Source organism: Balaenoptera ricei, chromosome 6, assembly GCF_028023285.1.
Source record: "Balaenoptera ricei isolate mBalRic1 chromosome 6, mBalRic1.hap2, whole genome shotgun sequence".
Lineage (NCBI taxonomy): Eukaryota > Metazoa > Chordata > Mammalia > Artiodactyla > Balaenopteridae > Balaenoptera > Balaenoptera ricei.
In genome coordinates, this window is record NC_082644.1 from 14,186,067 (window position 1) to 14,205,485 (window position 19,419).

The 19,419-nt window shown below is 37.9% G+C and overlaps 1 pseudogene; it reads left to right on the top strand.

Moving 5' to 3' along the window:
* The first annotated feature begins 14,086 nt into the window (after window positions 1-14,086).
* On the top strand, window positions 14,087-15,175 carry LOC132367694 (sodium/potassium-transporting ATPase subunit alpha-1-like; annotated as a pseudogene).
* Window positions 15,176-19,419: the final 4,244 nt, after the last annotated feature.

The window sequence follows — 19,419 nt, forward strand, 5'->3', positions numbered from 1 at the left end:
TGTATAGAAAAAAAAGATTGGATTTATATTTTGGTGAGTGAGAAAAACTAAAGCTGGGATTTGTATTGATAGAGGTGGATTAGATGATGTTGACTAGCTACCAAAATTCTTTGTGTTTTGAGCAGAGAGATGCATGAAAGCTGTTTCAATTCCTTTTATTTGGATGGGATGGAGATTTGATGGGCCTCTGTGGGGAGTTTACATAATCCTGCCTATAGGATGAAGCCAACATATGGCCAGCTCCTCCTCCACAGTCCAGGGAGGTTGCCTCTCCCTATTATGGGAAGGACCTGATTTTTTTTTTTTTTTTTTTTTTCAAAGCAAGGGAGATAGTCAGTTATATTCCCAAACGCTGGCTGTGCTTTGTGGGCTGCTTAGAAACTATCGCTAAGGTGTTTCCCATCGTTTCAATTCCCTGCTGCCGCATGGGTTCCTGTGGGACATCCCAGAGCAGCAGAAGGATGGGCTGATGGGCAGGCAGCTAGATTGCAACCCAGCCTCACCACCTGGCTCCGTAGCTGCTCCATCTGTCAGTTGTTCCGGGTGCTGACGAGTCCAGCAGTTCAAAGCTCCACTCAGGGCTGCTTCTGAGCATTTCTTTATCCCCCAGGGACCTGATATTCTGGCCAGGGAGAGGAGATTGGAGCCAAGCGCTCCTCAGCCCAGCAGCCGAGGGGGTACGGGGTTGGCAGCCACAAGGCCCCATGCTGTTCTGCTCCTTAGGAATTTGCATAAGAATTGTTGTGCTTATTTCTGTTCATTTTACCATCTTCTTTTTTCATGATGCATCTGTGTCAAGTTTGGAATGAATTAGAAATTTACAATCCAATAAGGATTGTAAATTTATTTCAGTAATGGCACAGATAAGAAAGCAGAGTGTTTACCTAGTAAATCTGACAAGAAGAAAACATTATCAGTGTGGGAGGATGATTAGCATAGCACATACAGGGAGGTCCCTTTCTAGAGGACTGGGAAACAAAATTGACACTTAGGTTGATGTGTGTGTTGTCCATTTCCAAATCCATCTTGAACAGTCAAGTTTTAAGGCTTTGGATTACCAATCCATGTTGTAGCTGCACAGCTCAGGCAGAGGAACAAATGATGTTCCTGTGTTGATTTCCTATTTGTACATAACAAACTACCACAAACTTGGCTGCTTAACCCACGCACGTTTATGACCTCACAGTCTCTGTGGTTTAGGAATCCAGGCTTGGCTTAACTGGATCTTCAGCTCAGGGTCTCACCTGGCTGCAATCCAAGTGTGAGTTGGACTGTGTTTTCATCTGAAGGCTCAACTGGTGAGGCATCTACTTCTGAGCTCACTCATGTTGTTGCAGAATTTATTTCTTTGTAATTGTAAGACTTAGGGCCACAATTTCTTGCTGACTGGCAGTCAGAGGCTTCTTAAGGGCCCAGCCTGGCCCTTAAATATCTCCACCATAAATATCATGCCATCTTTCTACATCCTATTCCTGAATAGAGGGGACTGCAAGAACCCAGAAGAGGGCAGATCCACAAAAGATGGAAAGAGATCCCTGCATGACTGTGTGGAACAGAGCACGGCCCTGTCCACCTGTATTGGACAGAGACTTGTTCAAAACATGAACTATTATGGTGTTAAGTAAATTATTGAAACAAACAAACAAAATTCTGTCATTGTGCCTTAATACAAGTTTCTTTTTACATGTTCAGATTCAAAGATCTCTGGGAAGGCCCTCACCTCAAAACACTTGGGTAGAAATGCCTAAAATTCCATTATTAAGCATTCATTTCAAAACAAAAATACTCTGTGAAGGAGAAATGCATACATCTTTAAATATCAGTGTACCTGACAAGAGAAATGATAGTAACTCCCGAGAGAAAAGAAGGATGAAAGAGAGGCAGAAGAGGGGCAGATAGTAATCTATTTTACAAACGTTTGTTGAGTATCTCCTAGGTGGCAGGCACTATGCTAGGCTTGGAATATAAAGAATACTGTGCCTCAGTCTCCAGGGGGTTAACCTTTTACTATTTCAGAAGTGAAGCAGCACCTTACACTAAATGTGTACATCTAAGTAGTCATGATTCTTTATCCCCCACAAAGCTGTTGTTAAATAAATGTGTCTTTTTATTCATACCATCTCAAAATCAAGGAAATATGCCATGTCCTGAGGCTTCTCATACAGTGTTTCAGTTAATCCTCTTGATGACACTGTGATAAGATATTATTAAGCCCATTAACTCTTACTCATCCTTCAACATCCAGTTAATTTTCTGGAAAATTTATCTCACCTCCCACATTAAATTACTTTCCCTTATTAATGACTCTTACAGTGGCATGCATCTTATCTCCCCAGGACCTCAAAAAGTTGCAATTATATTGGTGGGATTATTAAATTTACTTTTATCTTCCTTACCATACTGCAAAATGCATGAGGAAAAGGACCGTGGCTACTTTTGCACTCTTTTAAAATCTATTACATACAGGACATCATTGACCTATAGTCCATGTTTGTTGAATGGATGAAGAAATATGTAATCGACTTATTAGCTTTCTAATATTGTGGAAAAAGCAAGGTTATCTCTCAATGACACCTGAGTTGTTTCCATGGAGTAACTGCTACTTGACTGCATTTTCTTGTCCTGTAGACCACTGACCATCGACTCAAATCATGGTCTTGACCACCCAGACATCATGGAGAAACCCGGGAGAGGAGCTCACACTTCACTTCAGCTACTCATTCCTTTAATCACCATTATATCTCTTGTAGATAAGTCAGGTTTTAAAGAAGGTCTGGAGAGTGAGAGGGTATTTTCATAACAGCAGCAACACAAACAAATTAGAATCAACTAACAGCTCAGATCTTAAAAGTCTTTCCATCACTGTTCCTTAATTTTTCAGTGGCCACATTTTCCCTAAGTGCTTACCACTTGAAAAGTCACAGTCTCTTCCCACCCACTTCCTCCCTTTCTTGGTCATTGCTCTGGCATATCAATGTACCTTTTTCTTTCTCTCTTTATTCCATTCTATTTCCAGTCCTCAAGGCCTCTGGGCTTTACCTTCTACTTCCTCAGGGAGCTAATTTCCTAAGAAAGCTCTATTGTCCACCCAAGGGTGGCTCTGGTGCTGATAATATTTTGATTTCTTCCTCACACACATGCATTATCTCTTTCTACTTCAACAGAGAGCCATCAAGACACTCATGAGTTGCACCTCCAATGCCCGTGTTCTCCTCACATGATCCATGACTATTTGTGCAGAATCACTTGAGAGCTTTATAAGTACAGATTCCTGGGCTCCAATGCATTACTACTGAATCCAAGTCTCTGAGAATGATCCTAGACTCTCCATTTTCAACAAGACCCCTAATGACTATTATATACACTGAAGTTTGATTTAAAAAAACAAACAAACTGACTTCGGAGAGTCCTATCTTGCTGTCACTCCACTCCTCACTCCACTCCTCACTCCACTCCTCACTCCACTCCTTACTCCACTCCTCACTCCCCTGAGTTCTGAAGTCAGCCCCATCATTGTATTCACCGTCTTTGTTTCATTTTTATCTTTCAAGCATCCCCAATATAACAACTTATTATATTGCCCTCTCTATACCACTTCTAAAAGTTAAACTTCTATTCAACTGGTTCCTTTCTATGAATAAGTGAACAAACATAAATCTCTCTCCTCTTAAGAACCGAAACAACCTTCCTGACCTCTGCCAACCACCATCAGCCTTATTTCTCTCCTTCTACTCAAAGAAAAATGTCTCAGGGGAATTGCTTACATTCACCATCTTTTTTTTTTCTGCACATCCCATTCCCTCCTCAGCCCACAGTTTTCCAAACTGTTATAAAAAAAACAAAATCTCTAAGCCAGATAAATATTATTTTTCAGTTCACGTTTTAATTGATACTTTAACTTCTTTGCATCTGTGACAACCACTCTTGCCTACTTCTACTTGTATTCGTTTGGTTCTATTGTCCCTATCTTCTTTATGGTTCTTCTTGCCTTAAGGGGGACTAAATATTTGGACTAATTAAGGCTCAGTCCTAGACCTCTTTCCATTTCCACTCTAAGACTGGTTTCCCCAGGATTAGCATGTGCTGTATTTGCTAAGGAGTGTTCTTGGGATCAACACCTGTGGACAGGAGAAGGACGTCAGGTTTGGTTGAGGGAAAAGCTGAGCTGTGATGAAAGCTGAGACAGGTTGGGACCCGAGACCCTTTGCTGCAGTGCTGCAATGCTAGCACCTGGACAAACTTCTCCTTGAGCAACAAAATACAAAGAAACTATATGGAACTGAAAAGAACTGCATTCATGCACAGTTGGGTTGCAGTTCTGGGGCAATTTCTGGACAAAAGATACAAAGTGAACAAAAAACCCAACTGCCAATTTTTTGTTGTTGTTAACATCTTTATTGGAGTATAATTGCTTTACAATGGTGTGTTAGTTTCTGCTTTATAACAAAGTGAATCAGTTATACATATACATATGTTCCCATATCTCTTCCCTCTTGCGTCTCCCTCCCTCCCACCCTCCCTATCCCACCCCTCTAGGTGGTCACAAAGCACCGAGCTGATCTCCCTGTGCTATGCAGCTGCTTCCCACTAGCTATCTATTTTACATTTGGTAGTGTATATATGTCCATGCCACTCTCTCACTTTGTCCCAGCTTACCCTTCCCCATCCCCGTATCCTCAAGTCCATTCTCCAGTAAGTCTGTGTCTTTATTCCTGTCTTGCCCCTAGGTTCTTCACGACCTTTTTATTTTTTTTTAGATTCCATATATATGTGTTAGCATACAATATTTGTTTTTCTCTTTTTGACTTACTTCACTCTGTATGACAGAATCTAGGTCCATCCACTTCAATACAAATAACTCAGTTTCGTTTCTTTTTACAGCTGAGTAATATTCCATTGTATATATGTGCCACATCTTCTTTATCCATTCATCTGTTGATGGACATATAGGTTGCTTCTATGTCCTGGCTATTGTAAATAGAGCTGCAATGAACATTTTGGTACATGACTCTTTTTGAATTATGGTTTTCTCAGGGTATATGCCCAGTAGTGGGATTGCTGGGTCATATGGTATTTCTATTTTTAGTTTTTTAAGGAAACTCCATACTGTTCTCCATAGTGGCTGTATCAATTTACATTCCCACCAACAGTGCAGGAGGGTTCCCTTTTCTCCACACCCTCTCCAGAATTTACTGTTTGTAGATTTTTTGATGATGGCCATTCTGACCGGTGTGAGATGATATCTCATTGTAGTTTTGATTTGCATTTCTCTAATGATTAGTGATGTTGAGCATTCTTTCATGTGTTTGTTGGCAATCTGTATATCTTCTTTGGAGAAATGTCTATTTAGGTTTTCTGCCCATTTTCGGATTGGGATGTTTGTTTTTTTGATATTGAGCTGCATGAGCTGCTTGAAAATTTTGGAGATCAATCCTTTGTCAGTTGCTTCATTTTCAAATATTTTCTCCCATTCTGTGGGTTGTCTTCTCATCTTGTTTATGGTTCCCTTTGGTGTGCAAAAGCTTTTAAGTTTCCTTAGGTCACATTTGTTTATTTTTGTTTTTATTTCCATTTTTCTAGGAGGTGGATCAAAAAGGATCTTGCTGTGATTCATGTCATACAGTGTTCTGCCTATGTTTTCCTCTAAAGTTTGATAGTGTCTGGCCTTATATTTAGGTCTTTAATCCTTTTTGAGTTTATTTTTGTGTATGGTGTTAGGGAGTGTTCTAATTTCGTTCCTTTAATTGTAGCTGTCCAGTTTTCCCAGCACCACTTATTGAAGAGACTGTCTTTTCTCCACTGTATATTCTTGCCTCCTTTATCAAAGATAAGGTGACCATATGTGCGTGGGTTTATCTCTGGACTTTCTATCCTGTTCCATTGATCTACATTTCTGTTTTTATGCCAGTACCATACTGTCTTGATTACTGTAGCTTTGTAGTATAGTCTGATGTCAGGGAGCATGATTCCTCCAGTTCCGTTTTTCTTTCTCAAGATTGGTTTGGCTATTCGGGGTCTTTTGTCTAAACATACAAATTGTGAAAATTTTTGTTCTAGTTCTGTGAAAAATGCCAGTGGTAGTTTGATAGGGACTGCATTGAATCTGTAGATTGCTTTGGGTAGTATTGTCATTTTCACAATGTTGATTCCTCTAGTCAAAGAAAATGGTATATCTCTCCATCTATTTTTATCATCTTTAATTTCTTTCATCAAGTGTCTTATAATTTTCTGCATACAGGTCTTTTGTCTCCATAGGTAGGTTTATTCCTAGGTATTTTATTCTTTTTGTTGCAGTGGTAAATGGGAGTGTTTTCTTAATATCACTTTCAGATTTTTCAACATTAGTGTATAGGAATGCAAGAGATTTCTGTGAGTTAATTTTGTATCCTGCTACTTTACCAAATTCATTGATTAGCTCTAGTAGTTTTCTGGTAGCATCTTTAGGACTCTCTATGTATAGTATCATGTCAACTGCAAACAGTGACAGCTTTACTTCTTCTTTTACGATTTGGATTCCTTTTATTTCTTTTTCTTCTCTGCTTGCTGTGGCTAAAACTTCCAAAACTATGTTGAATAATAGTGGTGAGAGTGGGCAACCTTGTCTTGTTCCTGATCTTAGTGGAAATGGTTTCAGTTTTTCACCACTGAGGATGATGTTGGCTGTGAGTTTGTCATAGATGGCCTTTATTATGTTGAGGAATGTTCCCTTTATGCCTACTTTCTGGAGGGTTTTTTTTTTTATCATAAATGGGTGTTGAATTTTGTTGAAAGCTTTCTCTGCATCTATTGAGGTGATCATATGGTTTTTCTCCTTCAATTTGTTAATATGGTGTATCACATTGATTGATTTGCGTATATTGAAGAATCCTTGGATTCCTGGGATAAACCCCACTTGATCATGGTGTATGATCCTTTTAATGTGCTGTTGGATTCTCTTTGCTAGTATTTTGTTGAGGATTTTTGCATCTATGTTCATCAGTGATATTGGCCTGTAGTTTTCTTTCTTTGTGACATCTTTGTCTGGCTTTGGTATCAGGGTGATGGTGGCCTCGTAGAATGAGTTTGGGAGTGTTCCTTCCTCTGCTATATTTTGGAAGAGTTTGAGAAGGATAGGTGTTAGCTCTACTCTAAATGTTTAGTAGAGTTCATCTGTGAAGCCATCTCGTCCTGGGCTTTTGTTTGTTGGAAGATTTTTAATCACAGTTTCAATTTCAGTGCTTGTGATTGGTCTGTTCATATTTTCTATTTCTTCCTGGTTCAGTCTCGGAAGGTTGTGCATTTCTAAGAATTTGTCCATTTCTTCCAGGTTGTCCATTTTATTGGCATATAGTTGCTTGTAGTAATGTCTCATGATCCTTTGTATTTCTGCAGTGTCAGTTGTTACTTCTCCTTTTTCATTTCTAATTCTATTGATTCGAGTCTTCTCCATTTTTTTCTTAGTGAGTCTGACTAATGGGTTATCAATATTGTTTATCTTCTCAAAGAACTAGCTTTTAGTTTTATTGACCTTTCCTTTCGTTTCCTTCATTTCTTTTTCCTTCATTTCTGATCTGATCTTTATGATTTCTTTCCTTCTGCTAACTTTGGGATTTTTTTGCTCTTCTTTCTCTAATTGCTTTAGGTGTAAGGTTAGGTTGTTTATTTGAGATGTGTCTTGTTTCTTAAGGTAGGATTGTATTCCTATAAACTTCCCTCTTAGCACTGCCTTTGCTGTATCCCATAGGTTTGGGTTGTCGTGTTTTCATTGTCATTTGTTTCTAGGTATTTTTAAATTTCCTCCTTGATTTCTTCAGTGATCTCTTGGTTATTGAGGAGTGTATTGCTTAGCGTCCATGTGTTTGTATTTTTCACAGATTTTTTCTTGTAATTGATGTCTAGTCTCATAGCGTTGTGGTCAGAAAAGATACTTTATACGATTTCCATTTTCTTAAATTTACAAAGGCTTGATTTGTGACCCAAGATATGATGTATCCTGAAGAATGTTCCATGAGCACTTGAGAAGAATGTGTATTCTGTTGTTTTTGTGTGGAATGTCTTATAAATATCAATTAAGTCCATCTTGTTTAATGTATCATTTAAAGCTTGTATTCCCTTATTTATTGTCATTTTGGATGATCTGTCCATTGGTGAATGTGGGGTGTTAAAGTCCCCTACTATGATTGTGTTACTGTCGATTTCCCCTTTTATGACTGTTAGTATTTCCCTTATGTATTGAGGTGCTCCTATGTTGGGTGCATAAATATTTACAATTGTTATATCTTCTTCTTGGATTGATACCTGGATCTTTATGTAGTATCCTTCTTTGTCTCTTGAAATAGTCTTTGTTTTAAAGTCTATTTTGTCTGATAGGAGAATTGCTACTCCAGCTTTCTCTTGATTTCCATCTGCATGGAATATCTTTTTCCATCCCCTCACTTTCAGTCTGTATGTGTCCCTAGGTCTGAAGTGGGTCTCTTGTTCACAGCATATATACGGGTCTTGTTTTTGTATCCATTTAGCAGTCTATGTCTTTTGGTTGAAGCATTTAATCCATTTACATTTAAAGTAATTATCCATATGTATGTTCTTATTACCATTTTCTTACTTGTTTTGGGTTTGTTATCATAGGTCTTTTCCTTGTCTTGTGTTTCCTGTCTACAGAAGTTCCTTTAGCATTTGTTGTAATGCTGGTTTTGTGGTGCTGAATTCTCTTAGCTTTTGCTTGTCTGTAAAGGTTTTAATTTCTCCGTCAAATCTGAATGAGATCCTTGCTGGGTAGAGTAATCTTGATTGTAGGTTTTTCTCCTTCATCAATTTAAATATGTCCTGCCACTCCCTTCTGGCTTGCAGAGTTTCTGCTGAAAGGTCAGCTGTTAACCTTATGGGGATTCCCTTGTGTGTTATTTGTTGTTTTTCCCTTGCTGCTTTTAACATTTTTTCTTTGCATTTAATTTTTGATAGTTTGATTAATATGTGTCTCGGCGTGTTTCTCCTTGGATTTATCCTGTATGGGACTCTCTGTGCTTCCTGGACTTGATTAACTATTTCCTTTCCCATATTAGGGAAGTTTTCAACTATAATCTCTTCAAATATTTTCGCAGTCCCTTTCTTTTTCTCTTCTTCTTCTGGGACCCCTATAATTCGAATGTTGGTGCATTTAATGTTGTCCCAGAGGTCTCTAAGACTGTCTTCAATTCTTTTCATTCTTTTTTCTTTATTCTGCTCTGCAGTAGTTATTTCCACTATTTTATCTTCCAGGTCACTTATCTGTTCTTCTGCCTCAGTTATTCTGGTATTGATCCCTTCTGGAGAATTTTAAATTTCATTTATTGTGTTGTTCATCACTGTTTGTTTGCTCTTTAGTTCTTCTAGGTCCTTGTTAAACGTTTATTTTATTTTCTCCATTCTATTTTCAAGATTTTGGATCATCTTTACTGTCATTATTCTGAATTCTTTTTCAGGTAGACTGCCTATTTCTTCTTCAGTTGTTAGCTCTGGTGGGTTTTTGCCTTTCTCCTTCATCTGCTGTGTGTTTCTCTGTCTTCTCATTTTGCTTAACTTACTGTGTTTGGGGTCTCTTTTTCCCAGGCTGCAGGTTCGTAGTTCCTGTTGTTTTTGGTATCTGATCGCTCTACTCATTTGAAAGGACCATCTTTTCTCTGTCTTTATTCTCCCTAAGGCCTAGCACTTCAGGGCATCCTGAGGGAACTATGGAGAATCTTGGACTGATGCCCAGCCTAGAGGAACCTAGGAACCTACTACACTTCTAGACATGTGGCTCTTTGGATAAAAGTGGGAGATGCAAGAGAGAGAAGATATGGGGATATATGTATAGTATAGCTGATTCACTTTGTTATAAAGCAGAAACTAACACACCATTGTAATGCAATTATACTCCAATAAAGATGTTCAAAACAAACAAAAAAACAAAACAAACAAACAAACAAAAACATTTTGGGGGACTCTGAAACTGGAATGGCTCTTCAGTTTTTCTGGGTTGGGCCATGATGCTCTGGGCTTTATAGTCCTTCAGATATTTTTCAGCCAACCTGGAAATAGGTATAACATGATCTTTGCAGATAAAATAATTCCTGAAGCAGCTGACAGGCTCTCAGCCAATGGTACTTTTAGCAGTAGGGGCAAAGAGTAGTTCACTAAAAGGGGATCTGGGTGCCTCACTGTAGTGTCCTCCAGATACTTTGTTTTGTGTGCATTGGCAAACTCATCTACAATTACCATTTTATTGACCTCTTTTCTGAGCTCTAGCTCCACATACTCAACTGTCTACCCAACATCTACAATTCAATGCATCAAGGGCATCCTCAACTCAGCACAACCAAACTGGACTCACAGCCTTCACTCATTTTTCTCCCCAAACACCATAACCCTGTTTTTTCTTTTTTTCCTTCTTAGTAGGTGACACCATCACCTGGTTAATCCCAGAAATCATCATTCTCTCTTCCTTGATCTTTTTTCAATTCCCATGTGTAATAATAACTCACATCTTGTTGATTTTACCTCCTGACATCTTTTGAATCCATCTGCTGCTTTCTCTTTTCACTGTTAAGTCTTGAGTTCATGTTCCCATTATTTCATGTCAAGACTACTTCAGTAACATTCTAACTAGTCTCTTTCCATCATTTTTGCATCTTTTCAATCTCTCTCTCATACTGAAATCATGATAATCTTTTTATAACTTCGATTAATCAAATCACTATCCTGCTTAAAACCCTGAAATAATTTTCCTGTTATTTTAAGGTAAGGACTAATATCTTTAACATAAACTGCCAGGTTCCTGCCTATTTCACCAGCATAACCTCATGGTCCAGTGTCAGCGATACTGGCCTTCATATTGTTTAAATGTGCCATGCTCCTTCTAACCTAGGCCCTGGACATGGTATTCCCTTTACCTGAACAACTCTCTCACCCCACCTCCCTACCATTACCTTTGTCTACATATGTGATTCCTACTCAAGCCTTAGATTTCATGTCAGTGGTTATTTCACTGAGATTTCCCTAAACTGGACGGGGTTTCCTGTTTTAATGTCTCATAGTACACTTTTCCTTCTCCTTATAACAATTGTAACTGCTTCCAAATATACATTTATTTGTATGATAATTAATGAATTTTTTACATTAGAGTATAATTTCCACAAAAGCGAGGACCCTGTTTTTGCTTATAATTGTATCTTCAGTTCCTGGTATATGGAAGGAAAACAGCTCAACTCCCCATATCAAAAGAGAAACCAAACAATTTCTGGGATAAGTATTCTTCATGGATGGTTTTTCTATAATCATCTAGTAGGTGGAGGATGCTAATGGTTCTCAAGATACTTAAAAACCCCCTACTAGATTACATGGCTGCATGGGGGCAGAATGTAGGTAAAGCAATACCATAGAGAAAGTAGAAAATGCAAAGCATCTTATAGAAGTTAGGCATTAAACCCAGAGTGTGAGTGTGACAGGAGAAGGAAATTACCTGTAATGCCTGAGAATCTAACATTCTCAGATAAAATAAACATTAAGACTGTGTAAAGTATCAGACTATGACTTTTTTAAGCTAAAAATTATTCACTCAGGGAAAGTACCCTTTTAAAAATCTGCCATGATTATAATTTCAGTGTCTTTAATCATTCCTAAATACCTTGAGAAAGGTAGAAATATTGTGTCATTTCAATATATTAAAGATGGATATAATCAAATCTAGTAAAAACCAGAGGTCGACCAAAGTCAGTAAAAGCTAGCATAAGAGAACAAACTGTTACAGAACTGATCTCCTGTTGTGAACATCTGTAAATTAGAGTTACTATAAAAGCATCTGCTTTTATACATAAGATAACAGACAGGACAGGATTGCAATCTTTGAGAAAAGGGAAAGGAGGGAAACAAATGAGATGAACCCTACCATTACAAGGAAAAAATATGTAAAAAATTTTTTGAAGATATTTCTGGACTGCAGGCCAGGGCAATGAACCTCTGATAGACTCTAGCAATCTCCTGTAGCAATAGAAATGACAGAGATCAAAGTTCAGGGAGGACAAAGAGTCTGGAATTTCTGAGGAAAAGACCCAAGATGAGGAAGAAATACATAGAAAGAACTCCAGAAATGTGTATAATTGTTTTCATGCATCTTTGGATGAGAACTCTGCACATGTGTAGGGTAAAACCCGAAAGAGCTAGACAAGAACAACTTCTGAAGAAAGAGCAATTACTGGAAATCTTTAAGGTGAACAATGCCCAGAGCTTGTATAGGTATAGGGAACACTCTGATTGTTCCATCTAAAGTGGGAAGACCTCATTAAATACATAGGGCATTGAGCAGAGACCATAGAACACATTAAAATGGTTACTTTAACCTCAGGAGTATTCTAGACCCACTCTGAATAGGTTTAAAAATAAACCTTGGAAGGATAAACCTAATCTCCAAACAATCTAACTACCTTCTAGGTGAATACAATAAAATCTAACATTTAATAATATAAAGTTCATAGCATTCAGTATCCAATAAAAATTTTTGCTGGTCATGTAAAGAGGAAAATATGACCTGTAACCAGGAGAAAAATAAGTAAAGAGAAACAGACCAAGAATTGATAGAGATGATGGAATAAGAAGACAAGGACATTAAAAAAAAAAACCTGTCATTAATATACCCTATATGTTCAAGGATCTAAAGGAAGATGCCATAAATATGTATGATGAAAATTTTAAGGCAGCTACAAAAGCAGATACTAGAACTCACAAGTGAGTGAGTAAAGAACTCAATATAAAAATTTTATTCTATATATGATATAAACTATTGGAAGATAAAAATAAAAATACTGTTAATAGCATACAAATCATGAACTAGTTATAGATAAATTTAATAAAATTTGTACAAGACTTGGTAAAGAAAATTTCAAAATATTGCCAAGAGAAATTTTAAAAAGATGTAAATAAATGGAGAGAGAAACCATGTTTGTGAACTGGGAGACTCAATATTATTAAGATCGTGGTTCTCCCCAGATTGATCTGTAATTTTAATGTAATCCCAATCAAAATCTCTGCAGGCTTCTTAAATTTATTATTTATTTATTTTTATAGAAATTGGGAAGCTGAAAGCTGAATATAAAACCTACATGAATATTCAAAGGAGCTAGAATAGACAAAACAATTCTGAAAAAGAACAACATTGGAGGATTTCACTAATTAATTTCGAGGCTTAGTATAAATCTAAAGAAATTTTGATACTGGTATTGACATAAGGATTGACATATAGATCAATAGAACAGAATAGAGAACCTAGAAACAAATCCTCAATATATGGCCAATAGCTTTTTGACAAAAGAGCCGAGGTAATTTAGTGGAGAAAGTAGAGTTTTTTCAGAAAATGATGATGAACCTTGACCATTTCCTCATGCCACATAAAATTACTTAAAATGGATTATAAGCCTAAATATTATAATTTATCATAAAAACTAAAACTATAGTTTTTTCCAGAAGAAATAAGAGAAAATCTTTACAACATTGGGATGGGCAAATATTTAGATAGAACAAAATAGGTCTAAACCAGGAAAGGGAATTAATAAACTTGACATCACGAAAACTATAAACTTCTCTTACAATGATACAATTAAATGAAAAAGCAAATCACAGACTTGGAGAAACTATTTTAATAATACATAGTATCTAACAAAGGACTTGTACCCAGAAGATATATAGAACTCTTCATTCACAAAAATAAGACAATAAACTCAATAAAAATGTGAAAAAGATTCACAGAATTTATAAAAGAAGATATATGAGGTAATAGGTAATCAACTCATAGCTATATGCTCAATACCATCAGTCAGTAGGAAATGCAAATTAAATCCATATTGAAATAATACTACATGCCCATTTAGTTTCTGATGAGAAGTCCATGGCCTTTTGAATTTGTGTTCCCATGTACATAATATATCTCTTTCTCCAACTTTTTAAAGAATTCATTATTTCTTTGTTTTTCAGCATTTTGACTATGCTCTGCTTATGTGTGTTTCCTCTGTATTTATTCAGTTTGGGGTGTGCAGCATAATCCAGTGAAACCATCTCAGTCAATGCTTCTTTTCTTTTTTTGAAAGATTATTAATTTGTTACCAAAGACCATCCAATCACAGCCAAAACCATTGCCAAAGGTGTGGGCATCCTCTCAGAAGACAAGGAAACCATAGAAGACATTGCATCCTACCTCATCATCCCAGTGAGCCAGGTGAACCCAAGAAGTGCCAATGCCTGCATGGTACATGGAAGTGATCTGAAGAACTTGACTTTCCAGCAGCTGGATGACATTTTGAAGTACCATACTGAGACTGTTTTTCCCAGGTCCTCTCCTCAACAGAAGCTGATCGTTCAGGAAGACTGCCAGAGAGAGGGCACTATCATGGCTGTAACTGGTGATGGTGTCAATGACTCAGCTTTGAAGAAGGTGGACACTGGGGTTACTATGGGAATTGCAGGCTCAGAAGTGTCTATGTAAACTACTGACATGATTCTCTTGGATGAGAATTTTGCCTCAATTGTGACTGGAGTGGAGGAAGGTCGTCTAATCATTATTACAAACATTCCACTACCCCTGAGGATCATCACCATCCTCTGCATTAACTAGGGCATGGACATGGTTCCAGCCACCTCCCTGGCTTATGAGCTAGCTCGGAGTGACATCATGAAGAGACAGCTCAAAAACCCCAAAATGGACAAACGTGTGAATAAGCAGCTGATCAGCATGGCCTATGGACAGGTTGGTATGATCCAGGCTCTGGGGGTCTTATTCACTTACTTTGTGATCCTAGGCTGAGAAGAGCTTCCTCCCAATTCACCTGCTGGGTCTGAGTGGCCTGAGATGACCACTGGATCAATGATGTTGAGGACAGCTGCGGAAAGCAGTGGACCTACAAGCAGAGGAAAATCTTGACTTTTACCTGCCACACAGCCTTCTTTGTCAGTATCTTGGTGGCACAATGGGCCAACTTGGTCATCTGCAAGACCAGGAGGAATTCAGTCTTCCAGCAGGGGATTTGGCCTCTTTGAAGAGATGGCCCTTGCTGCTTTCCTTTTCTACTGCCCTGGAGTGGGTGTTGCCTTGAGGATGTATCCTCTCAAACCTACCTGGTGGCTCAGTGTCTTCTCCTACTCTCTCCACATCTTCCTATATGACAAAGTCAGAAAAGTCATCATCAGGTGATGCTGATGCCTTGGTGGCTGGTGGAGAAGGAAACCTACTACTAGACCCCATGTTGCACACTGTGGAGCACCATGTCACACACTCTGCTCCCACTATCCACCCCCTTTTTGTGTACTTTATTTTTGGAGTTCATAATTCTATACTGGTAGGAAAGCACTGAAGCATGTGGAGGAAGCAAGATGTTCTGAAATGAAACATGTAGCTATATGGGGCGGGTGTGTGGGTGGAGGTGGGGAAAGGGTTCCCAGAGAAGCATCCATCTATGGAAATCACAGCAGGGAAGGTTATTTTGTGCCTTTTTGTCTTTGTAGAGAGGAAAACTAGGATCTCCTTGCCTGATGCACAGCAAAGCCAATTTACTGACATTGGGTTGTGATGAAGGAAAGTATAACATTTATTGCAGGGTGCCAAGCAAGGAGAACAGTCAGCTAGTGCCAAAAGACCCAAACTCCCTGAGGCTTTCAAGGAAGGGTTTTAAAAGGCAACATTTGTGGTGAGGGTTCCAAGGTGTGTGATCAGATAGTGGACTTTCTTCTAATTATTTGGTGGTGAGGTGACAGCGTGATGTTTCAAGAATCTTAATCATCAGCCTTCTGGTTCCAACCAGTTTAAGGTCTACGTGCTTGTGGTCAGCATGTAGTCACCATCCTCCACTTGGGTGGGGGTCTTATTTTCTGCAGAGCAACCTAAAGATATGTGTCAGATTGTTATGTATATCCCTTGAGGAGGAACTAGGACTCTGTTTTGTCACTGAACTATTGCTTAAGCTATCATTACTTTTCTTGTGTGACTGCTTTTCCTTTGTTTCTGCATTCCCTCATTTCCCTAATTAATAACTGCTTGAGCTTTCTCTTTGGAACTCAAGGAAAACCTAGAAGAATAAAACCTTTTTCTACAAATGAGAAATGGGGAATGCAAAAAGGCTTTTGTACCCACTGGGCCCCATAGAGTCTTGCTCATTTTCAATTATTGATTCAATTTCTTTAGCATGTCTTATACTTTTTTTCTTGGAAGCCAGACATTGGGTATTGGGAACTGAGATAAATAATCCTTTAGTCTGAGGTTTTGTGTTAATCTGCCTAGGAGTTGGGCTGTGTTTAAAGTTTGCTGTAGGTATAGGTGCTAGAGGTTCCGAGTTCTTCCAAGTCTTTTGTTTCTTTGTTTCCCTTGTTTTCCTTTGTGTATCCTGAAGGACTCTTCTTTAAATAGAGTATGTGCTTTGCAGCTTTTCCATCTGTCATCTATTATTATATTGGGTTCCCATTAATGTGGTGGTAAGTTGGGGGGCAGGGGAACTATTCTACAATTTTATGATTGAATCTCAGTCTTCTAGTGGGCCCTGAAGGGAATTGAGGATAGAAAAAAGAGGTGAGGCATTCTGGGCTTTGGATAAATGGCCCTCTAGATAGTTAAAATGCATATTTCAAGGAGAATTTCCATGACCCCAGATTCTTGCATCTTCCCATACACAGAAAAGCACTAAAATAATTAACTTGAGATATCTGTTCTTTGTGATTGGCAATAATGTTTTACCAAGATGTATGCCTGACTACGTGTATTTCCAAGCCTAAAAATTCATATATCAATATATGCTGGCTCTTCCCCTACCACCCCTACCTCTTTGGAGCAGTTCCTCAGAGTTACTGAGTGGCCATCTCCTGGTCTATAGTCCTCAGTAAGACCCTGAATAAAGCTTAAACTCACAACTCCAATGTTGTACATTTTTCTTTAAGTTGACAGATCTCTGGTCTCTGGTGGGTCCAGTGATTTCCAGTTTGTTCAGCTTCTTATAAGGATAGGAGTGCTAACTTCTAAGCTCTTTTCATGTGGGGAACTGCTCCTATGTTTTATAATTTATTTGCTAACCAGATTCCATTTTATACTCTAAGTATTTACTATTACTTTTTGAAATGAAAACATTTGTCTTGCAGAAAATAAATGTTCTAAATAAATGTGCATAACAATAGGAATTAAAATTTAAAATTTAATTATATAAGTTCATTAGTAGGGAGGTGTTTAAATAAATTATGTATTATTCATACCGAGTGATACCATGCAGCTGTGAAAAGATATGAGACAGATTTGTATATTGGTAAGGTGATAAGAAAAGATCACAAGGTTCACAGTTAAGTAAAAAAATGAAAATTTGATAGTATAATTTGCTTTCATTTGTGTATTATAAAGGGCAATGTGTCTATATGTCATTGTAGTAGAATAAATAAGAAAAGAGTAAAATTAGTTGCTTTTGAGAACTGAGGAACTAAGGGTTTAAGGTTGGACAGAGACCTGCTTTTCATGGTGTATCCTTTGGTGTCATTTGATTTTAACATATTGCTTTAAAAAATACAGTTATTAAAAAATTACAAAACTGGGACTTCCCTGGTGGTGCAGTGGTTAAGAATCCGCCTGCCAACACAGGGGACATGGGTTCGATCCCTGGTCTGGGAAAATCCCACATGCCGCAGAGCAACTAAGCCCATGAGCCACAACTACTGAGCCTGCACTCTAGAGCCTGCAGGCACAACTGCTGAGCCCGTGTGCCACAACTACTGAAGCCCGTGCACCTAGAACCCGAGCTCCGCAACAAGAGAAGCCACCGCAATGAGAAGCCCGCACACTGCAACGAAGAGTAGCCCCTGCTCGCCGCAGCTAGAGAAAGCCTGCATGCAGCAACGAAGACCCAACGCAGCCAAAGATAAAAATAAATACATAAATAAAAAATTTATTTAAAAAAATTACAAAACCAACGTGTTTAAAATTCCTTTCAATTTTTTATACAGTGTGTAATGATTAATGAAACTGGACCCATTGATCACTTCTGGTCTTAAGAGATAAAATAATGAAACCTTTTTTCTAGAAAGGAGAAAGCATCTGTAAAGTGATGAGAGAGAACATGTTTGCAAATAAAAAAGCTGAGCATAGGTAGTGAGACTTTCAAACACAGATATTGAGAGATTTTAAATGTTTATGTTCCTATTTTACTAGCTATAAGAGAGCAATGTTTGCCAGCAACAAAGCACTATTGATTATAGCAGCTGCAGATAAAGCTAGCTTGTAGGGAGTAGGTGTTAAATGACAAACATAATTAATTAGGAACCTTGTTTTCCAGTGGGGTGTTTGTTTATCATCCTGTAGCTCATTGTAGTTACTAGTTCTCATTGCCTGACTGCAATAGTAGTTTATTCCTGCCATTTTTCAAAATGCTTCTGAATTTTATTCTTCACTGACACCTTTGGTGATCAGAGTTAATAGGTGGTATTCTCATTTTCAAAATGCATTTGTAGTAACAGTATCAAAGCCCTAAGAGAAGCTTTAGAAATACCCTTCATAACTTAACAGTCATAAAACCTTCAACTTTGCATCTAACTGAATCCAAATCTCTTATGCATAGTCCCTCCAAAACATAAAATTCAACAAGAAGTATAATAAAACCATACATTGACTTATGATTTCAGCATTTCTTTAGTAGGAGACAGAGAATATCATGAACTTCAAGTAACCTCTGAGAAAAATAAACTCCAAATTGCAACAGAGCTGCTAAACCTTCCAGCCTGTGGGTGTAGAAAGTGGGTAATGGAGGACTTAAAAGATTCCATCAAAAGGAGGCGAGAAGAAAGAGGGATTTAGATGAAACACAGACAAAATCACCCTCTGAAAGAGAAATTTCAACACTGAATGATAAAATGTATGTGGTAGGAAAAATAATGGCCTGTAAATGTGTCCATGCCCCAATCACCAAGAATCTGAATATCCTGCTTTACTTGACAAAAGAGACTTTGCAGATGTGATAAGTGTAAGACATTTGAGATGGAGAAGTTATCCTGGATTATCTGAGTGGGCACACTGTAATCACGAGTCCTTAGAAGTGGCTGCAGCTCACTATTTACAATAACCAAGACATGGAAGTGACAGAGGAGTGGATAAAGAAGATGTGGTACATATATACAATGGAATATTGCTCAGCCATAAAAAGAATGAAACAATGCCATGTACAGGAAAATGGATTTACTAGAGATTATCATACTAAGTGAAGTAAGTCATAAATAGAAAGACAAATATCATATGATATTGCTTACATGTGGAATCTAAAAAAGTAATCGTACAAATAAACTTATTTACAAAATAGAAATAGAGTCACACATGTAGAGAACAAAATTATGGTTACCAGGGGGGAAAGGGGGAAGAGGGATAAACTGGGAGATTAGGATTGACATATACACACTACTATATATAAAATAGATAAC